Source organism: Microtus ochrogaster, unplaced genomic scaffold (assembly GCF_000317375.1).
Source record: "Microtus ochrogaster isolate Prairie Vole_2 unplaced genomic scaffold, MicOch1.0 UNK24, whole genome shotgun sequence".
Lineage (NCBI taxonomy): Eukaryota > Metazoa > Chordata > Mammalia > Rodentia > Cricetidae > Microtus > Microtus ochrogaster.
Genome location: NW_004949122.1, coordinates 3,829,005 through 3,840,896, shown reverse-complemented (window position 1 = coordinate 3,840,896; position 11,892 = coordinate 3,829,005). Strand labels below are relative to the sequence as shown.

The window sequence follows — 11,892 nt, the reverse complement described above, 5'->3', positions numbered from 1 at the left end:
AGAGAGAGAGAGAGAGAGTGTGTGTGTGTGTGTGTGTGTGTGTGTGTGTGTGTAAAGCCTCTTGTTGTCTACAGGGCATACCTTGAGGCCAAAATCTTATTCTTTATAGAAACAAAGCCAATCCCTAGCACCCTCGTCTTTATTCATAGCAAAATAAGAAACTAGATACATCTTCCCTATAGTACATCCCCCATCACAAATTTGGCCTATAATCACAATATGTGGGAAATGGTGGGAGGAAGGTCACCATAATGTAAGTTCCAGGTTCCTATCTCAAACTAAGTTACTAACTACTTAAATGAGAGGCAGAAGAGAACCAACTCCTCTGACCCGCACACATGTGCCACGGTACATGTGCACCTAGATGCAAACCTCCCTACAGAGACTAAATTTAGTCTACTACATTTCTACCTAGGATAGGCCAATAATTTAGAGAAACTCTAACCAATGAGGTTTTATAATAGTTAGGGGTTATATTTGTTCATAATTTTTAAAACTAGGGTACAATTAATAGTTTGTGTAAGGGCAGTTTATTTAAACTATAAAGTCACTATTTCAAAAAGCATGGTGACCCCAATATAATACGGTCAATCATTATTGTTGTCTTAACTTGGCACAGAACATAATTAATCCTGTTTTATTCATCCTCATTTCACAATGAGGGCTAGAGGGATGACTCAGCAGTTAAAAGCACGTCTTGCAGAAGTTCCAGGTTCTACCCCACACAGGCTCGCAACCTTCTGTAACTCTAGTTCCAGGAAGATCCTAAACCTTCTGGTCTCCATGGGCACCAAGCGGGCACATGGTATAAAGACACAGAAGCAAGCAAAATATCCATACACATCAGAAATTTTTTCAGAACAACAACAACAACAACACTTCTGTATAGTACTTACATATAAAATTCTTAAAAATATATAAAATGTTTTTAAAGTTATTATTATCTATACATGTGTATTCTTAACTGGAAAAAAGGATTCTTGCAGTCACATGTTCTGTGATATATGTCAAAAGAATTTTAAAGATGTCACTATAAAGAGAACAAAGAAATACAGCTTAATTCCTGAACTGAAATTCTACAAATTCTGTATGATTTAAATCTCAGAAAATTAAATTCTAAAAAATAAATTCAAAAATTTTGACACTGTCCCTAACATACCTTTCTATTTGTTTCTTGCAATTCTGAATGTAAAATAGTGTGCTTTCCCTAGCCCAAGGTAATTTATTGGTTTACATAAAAAAGGACTCTAGAGGGCTGGAGAGATGGCTCAGTGGTTAAGAGCATTGCCTGCTCTTCCAGAGGTCCTGAGTTCAATTCCCAGCAACCACATGGTGGCTCACAACCATCTGTAATGAGGTCTGGTGCCCTCTTCTGGCCTGCAGACACACAGACAGAAATTGTATACATAATAAATAAATATTAAAAAAAAAGGACTCTAGACAAATTCTCATAAATTTAACCTTCTGATAGAACTAAGTTTATTTTACAGGTCACTCAATATTAACTTATATCTATGGCCTATAAAAATTATACATAAGTACAACTTTTTGTTGCTGTTTTGAGACAGGGTCTCTCTATTATGTAGCTCCCGCTGTCCTGGAATTCACTAGGTAGACCTACCTGGCTGGCCTTGAATTCCCAGGGATCTGCCTGCCTTTGCATCCTGAGTGCTGGGGTTAAGGTGTGGGCACCTGGCTACAGTCTCTGTTCTAAGAATCTAGTTACTTTAGCAGTGGCTTCTGGTTTTCTAAACCTCTTTTATTTATCAAATTTAGCTAAAAAATACTTTTATACAGACTACAGTCTGTATCACACACCTCACACTCAACATCAATCAAATTATCCATAGTAGCATGCCTATCTCACTGAAAAGGATCAAGGCATAGGATGATTTATCAGTGTAGGCTTGACATGAGGGAAGTCAAGTTAAGATCAAAAATAAGTTATTTGTATCAGCATTTCCAAGAGAAAACAAACCTAGAAAAATGCCATGTGTAGGGGATGCTTAATCATTTGCCTAGACTTCCACTAGATGGAGCTATTGGCCACCTTCCAACATTGGTGCCATCCTACATTCTGCTAATGGAATTCCTTTTCCAGGACATCAGCTTGCTCCTTTCTACTTACACACTTCCAAGCGACCTAAACCGAATCTATGCACCACTACAGCAATAAAAAGCTAACTAAAAACACTGTGCTCTGAACACCTCAAGACTAAGGTGGGGTTGGGGTGTTGACAGGTCTAGTCTTGGTCCTATTCTCATAGAAACAGGATGGTAGGGGTGGGGAAGATAGTTCAAAACAAAGTGCTTGCCTCATGTAAACAAGAGGATCTCGATTCAATCTACAGGACCCTCGTAAAAAAAAAAGAAAAGGCTGGAAATGGAAATGTTAGTGCACTTGTAATCCCAGTTCTGGAAGGACAGAGCCAGGCAGATCCTTGCGGCTCACTAGTCACCCTAGTGCATCAGTGAGTTTCAGGCTAAGAGACACTATCTCAAACACACATTAACCTTGCTTTATTCACCCTCATTTCAAAATGAGGACTAGGGAGATTCAAACTACCTACCTACCCCCTTAAACAATAGAGACCATTTTAGTTAGCAACTAGTGTTTTACATGGTTGATGCAGAGATAATGGGCAAAAGGACCACAAAGGCAGACCCAGCCTAAATAGCTACAGTGGAAACCGCCAGTTTTTGCCTATATTTATTTCTTTTTTCCATTTAATACTAGGACTACTATAGGCAATTTGAGGAGAGATTTTTGTTTCATTACACCTCTGTTCTTCCCAACATGATCATGCTTGTCTCTTTGACTAGGTTTGTAAGTATTTTAAAACTAATTCACACCAAAAATCAACTAAATATGCAACAAAACATCTACTGGGATAACTTATACATAATACAGAGAATCAGTCTCCCCATATATGATCCTATATTATTATTCAATATATACTCACTAAATTTTGTATACCTTCCAAATATCCACATTTTATGTGATATCCATCATATTCAATTGAGACAACTAAATAGCCATAATAAAAAAGGAAGCTAACAACCTACTATAAAAATTGTTTTGGCTTTATAAATCCCTTAAACAACTATCAATCTAAATAAATGAGTACACCAGACCAACATCTGTACCTATTTTACCTATCTCTATAAGTTAACTGGGAACAGCTAATATATATTCACATTAAGTTTGTCAAATCAGCCACTTGTGATATCAACTACTTTTAATCCCAGCACTCAGGAGACAGAGATGGGTACATCTCTAAATTCAAAGTCAACCTGGTCTACTTGGCTACTTGGAAAGTTCTAGGATGGCCTGGGCTACACAATAAAACCCTATCTCCAAAAGAGGACATAAATCATCTAAATAGGAAAGTCTAAAGGAGGGTGATGTCTGCCATTGATAAGGGTCATGAGCAATGTGATCCCTTTTGGCAAATTAGATGCTATTTTCTGGAAAAACTGGTGCTGGGGGGAGGGGGATGACAGGACCATCTAAAGAGAAATCTACCACAGTACCCACAAATGCACTTTTAGAATCTACTGTACTTTAACACATAACTTTGACAATTTCCTGTTTCTGATAAGAATCAGTTAAGGAACAATACTCAAGTAACTAAATCAGGAAGTTTGGTTGGGTTACAAATCTCATAGTAAACAATGAAAGGAGAAAAAGAAAAAAAATTAACAATAACTGATATGCTGTAAGTAGACAAAAAGAGAAGGCAATTCGCAATATTATTATAGCTGACATTTTAAGTCATGACATCTTATCCCAGGTTATATTGCTAAATATTCTTACTAACAAAACTAATGAAATATTCCACTACTTGCAAAACAAAAAAATCAGGAATAAAGAGAATTAAAATCAAGTTATTTTGTTGAATTTGGTTTGGTTTTATTTTCTGGTTGGTCAGTTGCAATCTCACGTAGCCCAGGCTGACCTCAAACTCATTATGTAGCTGAGTAGTTCTTGGCTTTGAACTACTTTGATTCTCTTCTACCTCCAATCACAAATACTGAAATTTTAGATCTATATCACTATGTTCAGAAAGATTAGGCTCTTTTAAGGATAGGGTAACAGAAGGTGGAAAGATGGCTCAGAGGTTAAGAGCATGGCTAAGTTAAGTTAATGGCTGTTCTTTCAGAGGACCTGGGTTCAATTCCCAGCAGCCACATAGTAGTTCACTACCATCTATAATAGGATTTAATGTCCTCTTCCAGCACGCAGATATATATACAGAGCACTCTCACATAAAGTATAAATAAATAAATAATTTTTAAAGTATAAGGAAACAAAATGTCATGACATTCTATCCATTTTTGAAAAATTACTTTGGATACATAACCAATATGAGAAAACAAGGATGAACAAAATAGGTACTTTGCATATAAAAATCACTTTTGCATTCAAAAAATGTTAACTGAATAAATGTAGGCTAAAAGAAACCAAGTTCTGAGAACAAAGAAAGATAAAATAAGCAAATATACTGTACACAAAGGGATTCTCAGTTATAATCCTGTTTCAACATATTTACTAACATTTTATACAAACACAAAAGACTACAATTTTGCAAAGCATCACAAAATTTTACTCTTTGAATTGAAATAAATTGATTCAAGATCACATTAAGACCACACCCATTCTACAATCTGAAGAGTATTGTTTTATAATACCCAAAGGAGCAACCACTAAAACAGTAAATAATCATGCCAAAGTAAATTATGAGCACACAATCACAACACAAACTATGAAAATGTGTAACATAAGCAATTTCATTAAGACAGGAGCTATAAACTTATTCATCTAATGTAGAGAGCTGCGTGGAGCCAGAACGAATGCAGTGGGGCCAGAGGCAGCTGGGGTATGTTATTTAGGGGACTGCCGATTTCTTGTTTTCCCCTGATCTGAGTGCCTACAGCTGCTCTGAGCATGAGACCTTCAGGAGTTCCTGATGGCCGGAGAATGGTTTCTGGTGGGTTTGGCTGGGGCGTGGCTATCTCTATATAATCTGCCCCTGAACACAATAAAGGGGGCATTCTTGGGGAATTCAAGGATGACCCGTGTCAATTTACTCATGCAGCTAATTTGTCTAGAGAATTGTCTAGATATCTTTTAGGTAATTGGTCTGGTGAATTCGAAAAACAACTGGAAAAGCTGCGAGTGGCGATTGCGACTGCAGACTCACAGGTATGGATACCAGCCTGGCCGAAGGACTATCCTCCTGGATCACTACAGCCATGGATATCTAAAGGAGTGGACGGGAATAGGAGCCCTAACAAACAGGCTTAATGGTGCTTGCCTCCCTGGTATGCCTATGGTGCATTTGTCACATAAGGGTTTCACAGCATCGCAATGCAATTATGATCATTCAGGCCTTCACAGTCATTGAAGCAGGACAGTCCCCTCAAGCTTGGTTATCTATATTTGAGCACAGGATGAGAGGCTTGTGCACTGCACTTGAGGTCAGAGAAGTCGACCTCAAGAAGAGCAAGTCTGATTGCATGTGGGTTAGTGTCTAACTCCCACCTCTGTAAAAAGACACTGGACAGGTCTAGTGTTCTCTGAGTGGATGACACCTGGACAGACACTAGTACATGTTCCATTTTTAACAGAGATCAGACCTCTACAAAAAGAGGGAACTGTAGAGAGCTGCGTGGAGCCGCACCTGATGGCGATGTAGAGAGCTGCGTGGAGCCACACCTGATGATGCTGGCTCCTGCCCTCCGCGATCCCGAAAGCGAGTGCTGTGATAATCAACTCCTATGGCTAAGGCTTGATTCATGCTATTATCACGCAATGATTGTCAGCTGCTTGCATATGCGTGGACCTATGGGCAGTGCCCCCCTGGCAATCTGGGGTTGGCAGCCTATGCCTTTTTAAGGGCTGGGAGAGGTTTGCCCAGGGAGAGAGAGAAAGAGAAAGAGAAGGAGAAAGCTTGCTGTGAACAAGGTCCTGAATAAACTGCCTGCAAGAAGAGCTCCAGTGTTGCGTCTTCCTTGCTGGTCGAGGCAGGAGCGACACTCTAACCCTTAGCTTACCAGGTGGCTATTAAACAAAATGGGATCACAATTGACTATAACCATAATTTAAATTGTTCTGACTGTGAAATTAGTAAGGGAATGGGAGGGTGAGTTTAAAGGGAGAGAAGATAGAATACCATAATAACAGGGGTGGTATAGGGGAGGAATAATGGAATAGAAAAGGTTAAATAGAAAAGGCAAGACAGAGAGGGAATACAAGAATAACTGTCTTAGTTAGGGTTTTTATTGTTGCAAGACACCATAACCACAGCAACTCTTATAAAGGAAAATATTTAATTGGGGCTGGCTTACAGTTTCAGAGACTTAGTCCATTATTAGCATGGTGGGAAGTGGCAGCAAGCAGGCAGACGTGGGGCTGGAGAAAGGTGGGAGTCCTACATTTTGATCTGCAGGCAGAAGGAAAAACTGTGTCACTCTGGCCAGACTTAGCTTATAAGACCTCAAAGCGTGACTCCGTAGTAACACACTTCCTCCAACAAGGCCACACCTCCTAACAGTGCCACTCCCTTTGGAGGCCATTTTCTTTCAAACCACCAAAGTAAGAAGTCACAAAAATGTCTCTAAACCTAGAAAACAACAGCACTAGCATAATCTGGCCTGCTCTGATCTACTTAGGGACTCCTTGTCCACTATAAAGCAAGTTCAGTGGAGAGCTATGCAATAAGATGCTGCTAATCTGAGTCCGTTTTCAGCTCATTCTGCAGGCAACGACTCCTCAACATGTCAGCAGTCATGCATGCTTGTTAGAGACAATTTGAGAAATAAAAACCTTGTCGTCCAAATACTAGAAATCTGTATAATGAGAACTGATTATAGCTTCTCATCACCAACGTTCAAGCATAACCATGCTGCCAATATTTCGTTTTTCCCAAGTGTAAACCTTTCCTCTTGAACTGAAGGAGATTTAAAGAACCATTGTCTTTTATTTTTCCTTCTCCCTTTATTTTTCTCTTTATCCTCTTTTGGGAGCCACTAATACATCAAGATTTTCAAAAGAAAACATGAACTGAAGAGTTTAGAAAGGCAATGTGAATGTTCAGGAAAAGGTGCAAACTCAGAAGAGATCTTTCATGGGACAGAGAAAGTAGTGACAAGCACGGGAGATGGCACTGGAAGAGGCCATTCATACACTGTTTCCTAGGGTTACCACATAAAATTTGGACAGTTTTCAACATCAAAAAAGTATAAGAGGGCTGTGGAGACAGGTCAGTCAGTAAAGTGCTTGTGATGAGCATCAAGACCTGAGCTTGGACCCCAGAACCTATGTCTTAAAAAAAATTGCACCAAGAAGTGGTGGCATATACTTTTAATTCCAGCACTTGGGAGACAGAGGCAAATGGATCTCTATGAGTTTGAGACCAGCCTGGTCTACAGAACAAGTTCCAGGACAGCCAAGGCTATACAGGGAAGCCTGTCCAAAACAACCAAACTAAATAAATAAATTTTTGAGGAGTTACACAAGGTAACATGTGCTTACGGCTGACTCAGTGACTGGGCAAGCTAGGCTAATCTGCAAACTCCCGTCCAATAAGAGATTGCCTCAAAAACCAAGGTAGATGACACTTAAATAACACCTAGAGCCGGTTCATGGTGATATACACCTTTAAATCCAGTACTAGGGAGACAGAGGCAGGAGGATCTCTGAGTTTGAGACCAATCTGGTCTACATAGAAAGCTCCAAGATAGCTAGAACAAGAGACCACATTTTTAAAAAATGAATTAATTAAAAAAAAACAACACCCAAGGTTGAATTCTGACCATGACACTCATGCTATACATGAGGAAACACATACACACAAAGTACAAAAAGAAACAACAGAGTATGGCCTAAAAATCAGAAGAGAGAAAGAGACCCAACAGAAACTTTCTAGAGAAGAAAAAGATAGATCTCAACTTAACTACATAATGCTTTCTTTCAAAACAGCTGCCTCAAAAATACCCTAAAAACTAAAGGAAGACATGAAGAAAGGCAAAAGGAAGAGACAGAGAATAAAATTGAAACTGAAAGTAATTCTGGAGCTGAAATATTCACTGGAAACATTAAAGGCAAATTTGAGTAGATGGAATAAAAAAAAAATCAGCCTATGTGAAAAGCTGTAACAACTGAAGTTAAATAAACTGAGGGGTGGGAAGAAGAAAGACTGAGGAAAAGGGACTTGAATAATACAATCAAGAGAACTAACCAAAAATATGGTGTTGGGTCAAAATTATCTCAGGGCCTGTACCTCGAGGCCTGTAGGACAGAGAAAAGTTTGGCTTGAGTTTGAAGGACAGTCTTAAAGCTACCAAGCGGGGATGAAACAGCAAAAAATCTAGGTAGGCGCCCCTCTAGCCAGATGGAGGGCTTGGCTGTCTCTCATTGGCTGGAGGTACCCCCACATCACTCAATAGCACTTATAAAGCTGGTGCTCACAGCAATAAACTAAGTTTCTGCTTTGACTTGACTCCCTGTTGCACCTGATTGTCCTGCATGCTGGGGCTGTAACACTCACCTTTCCCTGGGGAATAAGGCTGAGACCTGACACATGGGAAAAGTGAGAAGTGTGTGTGTGTGTGTGTGTGTGCGTGTGCGTGTGCGCGCGCACGCGCGCGCGCATGTGTGTGTTGCAGAGAGAGAAAAGACCAAACATGTAACGATCAAACACTTTACAAATTTGATTAGGCATATTCATCTAATAAGCTCAAAAGAATCCAGCAGAAATGAGCTGAGGAGTGATTTGTTAACGCCAAACCACATCATCACCTGCCAAAAGCAAAGAAAAGAGAGAAGACAAAATACATACCATGATTAAGATAGATAAAAAATTAAGTTTTGAGAAATTAAGTTTTCAATCATTGCACAAAGCAAATTTAAAGCACTTGTTTGCAAGCCTGGCAGCCCGAACTCGATGCCCAGCACCATGAAAAGGTAGGGGAAGTGGCTCCACAAGGTGTACACACACATGGTAAAGCTGGATTACAGTTGGACATCAAATTATATTGTCACAAATTCTGTGAACCAATGACATAAAAAAAAGCACATGAAAACAGTTTATACTGATGCTTGTTTTGATACAGATGATTCTTTATGCTACACTGCTAGAAAATGTTTTCTTATTCATAAAACATGCGTCCATCAAGTGTCTTTTCATATAGCCTATAGGAGAACGCTCTTGGAGTTATGAATTCACACACACACACACACACACACACACACACACACACACACACACTCATTGTTTAGTTGCTGTTCTTTGTGTTCAAGTATCCAGATAACATTCACTCTGAAGTGTTACAGCAAGTCTATTTAGTTCACAGAAGAACTGACTCAGATGTTCATATGTCTGTATACTTTTGGTTAAGAATTTTGCCAATAATGGAGCAATTTGCCCTAGATGTGTTGAATATACTGCTGAGCAAAAAGTGTCCACTTCACCAAACATTTCATATGGTCATTTACAGACACCTGCCTGGCTGCATGCTTTTGGTGCTGTTCAGCTGGAGTTCAGCAGGCAACAGATAACAAAAACAGGTATAGTGGAGGCTGCTTATTGGTTCCTGGCCACTTAGCCCTGAAATAATCACACAGAAACCATATTATTTAAATCACTGCTTGGCCCATTAGCTTTGGCTTCCTAATGGCTAACTCTTACATATTAATTTATTAATTACTATTAATCTGTATATCACCACAAGGTCATGGCCTACCAGCAAAGTTTCAGCACGTCTATCTCTGCCAGCATCTCCCTCACTCCGCCCTTCTTTCTCCCAGCATTCGGTCTTGCTTTCTCTCCCTACCTAAGTTCTGCCTTGCTATAGGTCCAAAGCAGTTTCTTTCTTCATAAATGGTAATCACAGCACACAGAGGGGACTCCCACATCAGACAGGGCTTATAACCCCAGGCCTCTGTAGTCACCACAACACATCTATACATATCTCAGGTCCCACCTCAGGTCCACGCTTGACAGATGTTGGGTTTGCCTCTCCCAGCAGCTACCTACTGTATGACTTCTGAAGAGTTAATTCAGGTACCAATAATCCTACCCACCACCGTTAAGTGGACAAACACCCTCCCCTCAGCAGTCACCAGCTTAAAGCATCTATAGAACTTCTTGGCCAAGAAAGGTATAACAACAAAGAACCATACATCCTTAACTTAGGTAAGTCAGCAAACTTCTAAGGAGAGTAAAAAAGCAAACAAGAAAGGAATTAGACCACAACTTTCAATAATAACCCTGCAGATATAATGTTCTAATTAAAAGATAAATATTGGGTGTTGGAGAGATGGTTCATTCAGTAAGATGCACAAAACAAAAAGACCTGAGTTCAGATCTCCAGCATTCATATGAAAATCAGGATATAGCAGTGCATATTTATTTATTTATTTATTTATGTTTGTTTGTTTGTTTGAGACAGGGTTTCTCTGTAGCTCTGGAACCTCTCCTAAAACTAGCTCTTGTAGGCTGGCCTCAAATTTACAGAAGTTCGCCTGCCTCTGATCCTGCCCCGCAGCAGAATTTATAATCTCAGTTCTGAGGACGTGAAGACAAAAGGATCTCTGGCTTGCTGACCAGTCAGTCTAGCTGAATCAGTGAGTTCCAGGTTCAGCCAGTCAGAGGTGTTTGCCTAAAATGTAGTAAGACCCAGGTTTGATCCAAAGCAGCACATAAAAGTAGATGTGGTGGTACATACCTGTAATCCTTTATCTTGGATTAAGTTTGAGGCCAGCCTGGGCTATGAGACCCTAGCTAAAACAAAAAGTAAGACTCCAAAGGCCAGCAAAAAGACTCAGAAGTCTGTCATGCAAATCTAGAGACCCGAGTTCAATACTCCACAACCATGTAAAGATAGGAGAGAATCTACTCCACGAAGTTGTCCTCTGACTTCTTCACATGAACTGAAGCATATGTGCCCACATAAAACTATCATGTACATATACCCACACCCATCCACCCACATACACATGCTAATAAATTTTTATAGAATTGAGGATGAATTTGAACACTAGAATAAGGAAAAGAAAGGCATCAGGTATGGCACATGATTTTTCCAGATAGAAACACCATTTAATGATGAGTATAGAGGCATGTACCTTTAATTCCTGCTATGGGATAATGCCCTTGAACACTGTTAAGGATTTTCCATTCATATTGGTTTAATAAAACGCCGATTGGCCAGCAGCCAGGCAGGAAGTATAGGTGGGGCAACCAGACTAGGAGAATTCTGGGAAGAGGAGAAAGGCAAGAGATGCAATCACCAGCCAGATGCAAAAGAAGCAAGATGAGAATGTCTTACTGAGAAAAGGTACCAAGACATATGGCTAAACATAGATAAGAATTATGGGTTAATTTAAGTTGTAAGAGCTAGTTAATAATAAGCCTGAGCTAATAGGTCAACCAGTTTATAATTAATATAGGCCTCTGTGTGTTTCTTTGGGACTGAACAGCTAAGGACCAGGCAGGACAGAAACTTAGAAGCAAGCAGATCTCTGTAAATTCAAGGCCAGCCTTGTCTACATATTGAGTTCCAGGCCAGACACGGTAAAGAGAGAAATTACATTTAATAAAATCATAAAGACTGAAGAAATAAGAGTTTGTTCTAATTACCTTAAGACATATGCAAAATATTCAAATGGCAACATCAAGGACACTACTCAGAGTATGATAAATTGTATTTTTAAAAGATAGCCATGGGCCGGGCGGTGGTGGCGCACGCCTGTAATCCCAGCACTCGGGAGGCAGAGGCAGGTGGATCTCTATGAGTTCGAGACCAGCCTGGTCTACAAGAGCTAGTTCCAGGTCAGGCTCCAAAACCACAGAGAAACCCTGTCTCGAAAAACAAAAAAACAAAATA

The 11,892-nt window shown here is 39.7% G+C and overlaps 1 protein-coding gene across 3 annotated transcripts in view; it reads right to left on the bottom strand.

The window, feature by feature from the left end:
- The window catches only part of Nck1 (NCK adaptor protein 1), a 53,439-nt gene that overhangs the window by 26,103 nt on the left and 15,444 nt on the right, over positions 1-11,892 (bottom strand). Inside the window, exon 1 of one of the 3 annotated variants that reach the window (XM_026789607.1) lies at positions 6,352-6,369. The exons of the other annotated variants lie outside the window; for them this stretch is intronic. The gene's annotated coding sequence lies outside the window, so the exon portion shown is untranslated. Of the gene's footprint in view, positions 1-6,351; positions 6,370-11,892 lie in introns of those variants that run through there. 3 annotated transcript variants of the gene reach the window in all.